Genomic DNA, 8,795 nt, shown 5'->3' with positions numbered 1-8,795 from the left:
CATTGCCGATGCAAAGAGAAACTGTGCAAGTGATTTGGAGAAGAAGAAGTTGCAGCGCATGTTAGAGGATCACAAAAAATTGTTGTACCCGAATTGTGTAGGTGACAAGAAAAAGCCGGGCACCACACTAGAATTGCTGCAATGGAAGGCAGAGAATGGTGTATCTGACAAGGGATTTGGAAAGTTGCTGGTAATGATAAAGGATATGCTTCCAAAGGACAACGAATTGCCCGAGAGTACATACGAAGCAAAGAAGGCTGTCTGCCCTCTAGGGTTAGAGGTGCAGAAGATACATGCATGCCCTAATGATTGCATCCTCTACCACGGTGAGTACGAGGATTTGAATGCTTTCCCGGTATGTGGTGCATTGCGCTATAAGATCAGCCGCGATGACCCTGGTGATGTCGAGGGCGAGCGCCCCAGGAAGAAGATTCCTGCCAAGGTGATGTGGTATGCTCCTATAATACCACGGTTGAAACGTTTGTTCCAAAACAAAGAGCATGCCAAGGCGATGCGATGGCATAGAGAAGACCGTAAGAAAGACAGAAAGTTGAGAGTACCCGCTGACGGGTCGCAGTGGAGAAAAATCGAAAGAAAGTACGGGAAGGAGTTTGCAGGTGACGCAAGGAGCGTATGGTTTGGTCTAAGCGCAGATGGCATTAATCCTTTTGGGGAGCAGAGCAGCAACCATAGCACCTGGCCTGTGACTCTATGTTTGTATAACCTTCCTGCTTGGTTGTGCATGAAGCGGAAGTTCATTATGATGCCAGTGCTCATCCAAGGCGAAGATTGGCTAAGGATGAGGTGACGATGCGCGTGGGAAATGGTTCCAAAGTCGATGTAATCGCCGTCGGCACGCTACCTCTACATCTACCTTTGGGATTAGTTTTAGACCTGAATAATTGTTATTTGGTGTCAGCGCTGAGCATGAACATTATATCTGGATCTTGTTTGATGTGAGACGGTTATTCATTTAAATCAGAGAATAATGGTTGTTCTATTTATAGGAGTAATATGTTTTATGGTCATGCACCCTTGAAGGATGGTCTTATTGAATCTCGATAGTACAAATACACATATTCATAATATTGAAGCCAAAAGATGCAGAGTTGATAATGATAGTGCAACTTATTTATGGCACTGCCGTTTAGGTCATATTGGTGTAAAGCGCATGAAGAAACTCCATTCTGATGGACTTTTGGAATCACTTGATTATGAATCACTTGGTACTTGCGAACCATGCCTCATGGGCAAGATGAAACGCCGTTCTCCGGAACAATGGAGCGAGCAACAGATTTGTTGGAAATCATACATACTGATGTATGTGGTCCGATGAATGTTGAGGCTCGCGGCGGGTATCGTTATTTTCTCACCTTTACAGATGATTTGAGCAGATATGGGTATATCTACTTGATGAAACATAAGTTTGAAACATTTGAAAAGTTCAAAGAATTTCAGAGTGAAGTGGAAAAAACATCGTAACAAGAAAATAAAGTTTCTACGATCTGATCGTGGAGGAGAATATTTGAGTTACAAGTTTGGTCTTCATTTGAAACAATGCGGAATAGTTTCGCAACTCACGCCACCTGGAACACCATAGCGTAATGGTGTGTCCGAACATCATAATCATACTTTACTAGATATGGTGCGATCTATGATGTCTGTTACTGATTTACTGCTATCGTTTTGGGGTTATGCTTTAGAGACGGCTGCATTCACGTTAAATAGGGCACCATCTAAATCCGTTGAGGGGACCCATTATGAACTGCGGTTTGGCAAGAAACCAAAGTTGTCGTTTCTTAAAGTTTGGGGCTGCGATGCTTATGTGAAAAAGCTTCAACCTGATAAGCTCGAACCCAAATCGGAGAAATGTGTCTTCATAGGATACCCAAAGGAGACTGTTGGGTACACCTTCTATCACAGATCCGAAGGCAAGACATTCATTGTTAAGAATGGATCCTTTCTAGAGAAGGAGTTTCTCTCGAAAGAAGTGAGTGGGAGGAAAGTAGAACTTGATGAGGTAACTATACCTGCTCCCTTATTGGAAAGTAATTCATCACTGAAATCTGTTCCTGTGACTCCTACACCATTTAGTGAGGAAGCTAATGATGATGATCATGTAACTTCAGATCAAGTTACTACCGAACCTCGTAGGTCAAGCAGAGTAAGATCTGCACCAGAGTGGTACGGTAATCCTGTTCTGGAGGTCATGTTACTTGACCATGACGAACCTACGAACTATGAGGAAGCGATGATGAGCTCAGATTCCGTAAAATGGCTTGAGGCCATGAAATCTGAGATGGGATCCATGTATGAGAACAAAGTGTGGACTTTGGTTGACTTGCCCGATGATCGGCCAGCCATAGAGAATAAATGGATCTTCAAGAGGAAGACAGACGCTGATGGTAATGTTACTCTCTACAAAGCTCGACTTGTTGCGAAAGGTTTTCAACAAGTTCAAGGAGTTGACTATGATGAGACCTTCTCACCCATAGCGTTGCTTAAGTCCATCCGAATAATGTTAGCAATTGCCGCATTTTATGATTATGAATTTTGGCAAATGGATGTAAAGACTGCATTCCTGAATGGATTTCTGGAAGAAGAGTTGTATATGATGCAACCTGAAGGTTTTATCGATCCTAAGGATGCTAACAAAGTGTGCAAGCTCCAACGATCCATTATGGACTGGTGCAAGCATCTCGGAGTTGGAATAAATGTTTTGATAGTGTGATCAAAGCATATGGTTTTATACAGACTTTTGGAGAAGACTGTATTTACAAGAAAGTGAGTGGGAGCTCTGTAGCATTTCTAATATTATATGTGGATGACATATTCTTGATTGGAAATGATATAGAATTTCTGGATAGCATAAAAGGATACTTGAATAAGAGTTTTTCAATGAAAGACCTCGGTGAAGCTGCTTATATATTGGGCATCAAGATCTATAGAGATAGATCAAGACGCATAATTGGACTTTCACAAAGCACATACCTTGATAAAGTTTTGAAGAAGTTCAAAATGGATCAAGTAAAGAAAGGGTTCTTGCCTGTGTTACAAGGTGTGAAGTTGAGTCAGACTCAATGCCCGACCACTGCGGAAGATCACTAGTGCAGAATCGGGCAATAGCACCGGTTCGTAAGGCCCTTTAGTGCCGGTTCCATAACCGGCACTAAAGTGTGGGCACTAAAGCCCCCCCCCTTTAGTACCGGTTCAGCACGAACCGGTGCTAAAGGGCAACCACGTGGCACGAGCCAGCTCCGGGGGCCGGGAGCCCTTTAGTACCGGTTGGTAACACCAACCGGTACTAAAATGTTTAGGGGTTTTTGGTTTATGATTTCTTTTTCATTTAATTTTGTGTTTTACATTTTAATTCTTTTTCGTTTGCTGGTATTTTACGATACTACACATTGTACACATTATGAATATATATATATATATATATATATAAATAGAATTTCCAGTAGAACCAATCATATATATATCATCAATGTCTCACAAACCACCATATTAATTCACACATACACACATGTATAGCTATATACAATTTCTCCTACATATGCATGTTGCCTTCGGAGCTAGTGGCATTAGCCTAATTGGTGCCTTCAGAGCACGATGACAATTGGAAGTGGTTCATGACCTGGTCGATGGGGGCGGTAGCGGGTAATAGTATTCTCCCTTCGCATTTATGACCTGGTCGAGCAAAAATCCCGCTATTTCCTCTTGAAGTGCTTCTACGCGCTCCGTTTCTAGGAGCTTGTCCCGCACCTCTGTGAACTGTTAAGAAGGAGATCAATATGCATGTGTATTAGTTGTGTGACTAGATATCGATAATGGTGTAAAAATTGTGAATAGTGTTCTGACAAGCGTACCCACTCCTGTCTTTGAGATCTGCTCCTTTCGTACGCCATCATGCGAATGTTCTCGCAAACGCAGAATGCACACAGATCAGTCCCATGTGCCTGCTTCAGGGCCTTTACGAGAATGGAATTTAATTTGATCAGATAATAATTAATCAAGCATGATAATTAAAGAGATGGCAGCTAGCTAGCTAGCTAGTACTACTTAATTACTTACCTTGGGTCGAAACCATTTCAGCTGTCGTTTCCATTCGCCTTCCGTGACGCTGATGAACCTTGCCCAAGCCCTGCCCGCCGACAAAGAAAATGAATAAAGGGGTTATTAAATAGTTCATATCATGAAATGACGAACTAAATAGGCCGAGATATATAGTTAATAATGATTGAAATTACCTGTTGACTATCCCAAACAAGATGTTATAGTCACTATTTGCTTTGAGTAGTGAGTCCAGTATTTCAACTGTTCTGGCATCAACTTTAATGATACACAAGATCCAGTGAAATCTGCATGCACACACGTTTCCATGTCTTAATTAAGCGGGCATATGTAAGCAAAAACATGTAGCAGGCTAGTAGGCAAAAACAGAGAATTTGTAGTACAAGACAGTGTGACTCACTGGAAGTTGTAAGGAAGTAGTATATCTTCATTGTATTTGAGGCGCTTCAAGATGTTTATTTATTTTCCATGTGTATTCATTAACGGTGTTTGGGTCAATGAACCCAATGCCATAGCGTCCACCTTTTCTCATTTCATACATCTTCATCCTGCATAATACCACAGAAAAGAATATAGTGAGGATAACTACAGGTAATGATTGATCAAAAGGATCACTATAGCTAGCTTGAGACATAAATTACAAAAAGAAATCACTTACAGACAATAGCAACTGACGATAGATTTGTCGAGTGCATCTTGATTGTATAACTGAAACAGTTCAGAATACTCAACGGTCACAGGTTTCTGATGGTAGTAATGATCCTTCTTGACTTGCACCATGAGGGACTCTCGATCGGATCTCTTGGTAATGTCCATGTACCATTGATGCAATTCATACATTCTCGTTGGGAGCTCCTTGACCTCTTCTGGCTTGACCAAAGGCTGGCCCCGGACATATTTCCGTTTTATTTCCTCCTCTCTAAGCACAGGCATGTCCTCGATCTCGAGGAGTTGTCCAACAGTGATGTTGAGAGTTTCAGCCTTCATTATATGCTCCTGGGTTATTACCACATCGCCCACCTCGGGAACGTAAACTGTTTGCCCACAATAATATTGGGCGCGCGTACTGTCACGTGTTGTTGGCACAACAAGCGGGGGGATCGATTGCGCTGCCTGTTCTCCCAGCTGGGCAACGGTTTTCCCGCATTTTTGGACAGCTGCTTGTTGTTTGCTCGAGCTCGAGCTCACCTCCTTCTGTAGACGTTGTCGATTTAACTTCCTGATGTGGCGCTCATAGTCTGTGTCAATAGGCTTAGGAGCTGGTGGTTGAGCCATACGAATGAAGTGGTCAATCTTTTCCACAGGCACTTTCTCCCTTGGCGGCGGTGGAGGTTTCGGTCCAAAATGGGCGTCGACTTCTGCCCACACTATGGCATTGGTTTGCTCCTGGGTCCTGTCGTAAGCCCTCTCAGGAAGAGGAGTAGTGAGGTTTGGACCATATTTATATCGCTTGCCTCCGCCTGTACTTCCTGTACTATGACCTCGACTCGTACCGCTACGCACCATAGTTGTGGGGTGTCTCTTCTGCAATTGCTTAGGCGGCGGAGACGGCTGACGGGGCTGAGTTGGACGAGGAGGAGTGGCCTGAAGCTGTGCCGGACTTGGAGGAGGAGTGGCCTGAGGTTGTGCCGGACTTGGAGGAGGAGTGGACGTCTGATGTTGTGTCGGACTTGGAGGAGGAGTGGCCTGACACTTTGCCGGACTTGGAGGAGGAGGAGTGGCCTCAAGCGTTGGTGGAATTGGAGGAGCGGGAGTCTGCTGAATCGGTGGCGGACTTCGATGAGGAGTTGGGTGACGCAGTGTCGGTGGCCTTTGAAAGATGATGCAATCCTTTCTCCATAAGATGATACGATGTTTGGCCTCTTCGAGTGTGTGCTCCTCGTCACCTCCAGGAATGTCAAGCTCTAGCCCCGAATATTGGTCCACCATCTCATCAACCACGACACGAGCATAGCCTGCTGGAATCGAGTTGCAATGGAAGGTTGCATCGGGGGAATTTGTATAAGCAACGCCGTCCGCCACCTTCAAGGATATGTTCTTAATTTTGAAGTGTAGCTCGCAGTTAGTGTTCTCCGTGATGTCATCCACGGGGTATCTATCCAGCATTGCGTCAAACGGGGCGGAACCCACGCTGCTTCTCGGCATGGATGGGGCGGTGGTATCCAATGCTGGATCATCCACTAGCTGCTGCAGCTGCTGAGACCCCCTTTGCTGGCTAAGTGAGTCGATCTGCTCCTGCTGCCGCTGGAATTTGACTGTAAAGTCCACGTGCGCTGATTCTAGGCCTTGAAGGCGTTCATAGTCCAGCTTCCTCTTCTCCTCCTCCATCTTCCTCTGCTTCTCCTCCGCAATCTTCCTTCTCGCACGGGTTCGGTAGTCGGCGTTCCAGTCCGAAAACCCCTCATACCACGGAATAGTGCCCTTGCCTCGTGTTCTTCCCGGGTGTTCAGGATTTCCCAGGGCACGTGTAAGCTCGTCGTTCTCTCTGTTGGGCTCCGAAAACCCCCGTTCGAGCCTCTTCTATTGTAGCAAGTATATTATCGTCGACTCCGTTCAGACATGCCTTCCTGGAAACTTTGCCTGTCTTCGGGTCCAACTCCCCCCCATGCACATAAAACCAACTCCTGCACCTGGGGGGCTAGCTCCTAGTAACCGGAGTGACACCTGCATCCTCCATCTCTTTCTCAGACTTATCCCACTTAGGCATTGCCACCACGTAGCCACCTGGCCCCAGCTTATGGAACTTATCCTTTTTTCAGCATTCTTCTTGCTTATTCTCGACCGTTCCTTAGCTAATTCTGAATCCTTGAATTTCACAAAATCGTCCCAATGATCACTTTGATTCTCTAGTGTTCCCTCGAATACTGGAGTCTTCCTTCCATCCTTGATGTACTTGTCCCATACACGATTCTTGTGGTTCTTGAATGCAACCGCCATCTTCCTAAGAGCGGCGTCCTTGAATTTCTCCACATCTGCATCTGTGAAATGATCTGGTAGGGTGAAATGTTCCATGAGAGTATCCCAAAGCAGTTTTTTTTGTCTGTCATCGACAAAAGTAACATTTGGACGTGGCTTTGCTGGCTCTCTCCATTCTTGAAGGGAGATCGAGAGTTGGTCCTTCACAAGAACTCCGCACTGACGAACGAACTTGTCCGCAATCTTCTTAGGCGCTAATGGTTCGCCATTAGGTCTGATTGCCTCGATATTGTACTTTACGCCCTCCTTCAACTTTTTGTTCGGGCCTCGTTTCGTCCTGTTGTCTGAAGATTTGCTCGATCCAGATGGCTGAAAGAAGAAAGATCGATTCGTTAATATATATTCAACTCATTTAAAACATGTGATGATCACCAGATGCCTGCTTATATAAATATATATACCTTGCCGGTCTTTGTTGTTTCAAGATCAACATTTTCTTCGTCATCGTCATAATCGTAGTTCATGACTTCATCAATTCGGTCGTCGCGATCGAATGTCATATCACCCTCTCCGGTGTTGTTTAGAAATTCGGAGCCGTCATAATCTTCTTCATTCTGATCATCATCTGGCCCGCGTATCATATCGAACATGGTCTGTTCTTCCTCTCTGCCGGTATTGTCTGCCATAGCTTTTATTTAACTAATCCAAAACAAATATAAAACAATTTAGTATTCAAATTACATCGTCTCGAATAATAGATATAATCTCGAATACATCGTCTCAAATAATAGATATAATCTCGAATACATCGTCTCGAATAATATATAATATCGAATACATCACTGGCTAGGTAGCTAATAAAGATCGAATACTACAGAAGAATCTAGGATACTCGCGGTTCCTGCGGCGCGGGCGGTGGACACCCAAAGAGAAGGAACCCTCACAGGATCATAGCTGAAGTGAGATCCCTGAAGAAACTGCCAGGTATTGGAGAACCTGCCGCCCTCTAACGCAACCATGTAGCGATGGACGTGCTCGTCCTCCTCCCTGACACGGCGACATACCACCTCCGGCGGGGCTGGCTCCCTCCGCACCGAAACTGGCCCACGCGAACGCCACCAAACGAGATCAGGGTCGATGACGGGACCCGGGGCCGGGTTCCTCATCAAGCGGCACGCCCCTCCAGGCAGCACCTCCTAGTGCCAGCCCGGCGGAGCCCAGTCCCGGACATGGGTCAGCTGGACGTCGTCGCGGACGGGTCGACGGCGAGGATGCGGGCCGGGCATCATCGAGAACAAATACTAGCTATATGCCCGCAAAAAGTAACATTTTTTTAATGATTGGATTTTGATAACTAAAATTTCTAACATTTCTATATATAACACTAATTATGCTATCATTGCATATGTCAAAATTCTATATGCTATTCCATACTAATTAAGCATCTAACACTAAAAACAGAAAACACAACTTCTATACATCCATTAAAAAACTGAAAAACAACATACTAATTAAGCATCTAACACTAAAAACAGAAAACACAACTTCTATAGCATCTAACACTAAAATTTCCACACTAATTATATCCATCTAACATGCATTCATACATATATACTAGTGAAAAAATAATAATCTAAAAAATCTAAACTAATTAAACATACAAAATACGTATATACTAACATGCATTAATTCATACATATGTACGTGTGTGTGTGTGTGTTCATCATGCTTGTGTGTGTGTGTGTATAGGCTCGGGGAGGGGCGGCGCCCATGGTGGCTGCCGGGGGCGAGGGAGAGGGGGTTAG

This window comes from Triticum dicoccoides, chromosome 2A (assembly GCF_002162155.2).
Source record: "Triticum dicoccoides isolate Atlit2015 ecotype Zavitan chromosome 2A, WEW_v2.0, whole genome shotgun sequence".
Classification (NCBI taxonomy): Eukaryota; Viridiplantae; Streptophyta; class Magnoliopsida; order Poales; family Poaceae; genus Triticum; species Triticum dicoccoides.
The sequence above is the reverse complement of the archived record's forward strand: the minus strand, read 5'-3'. Positions refer to the sequence as shown.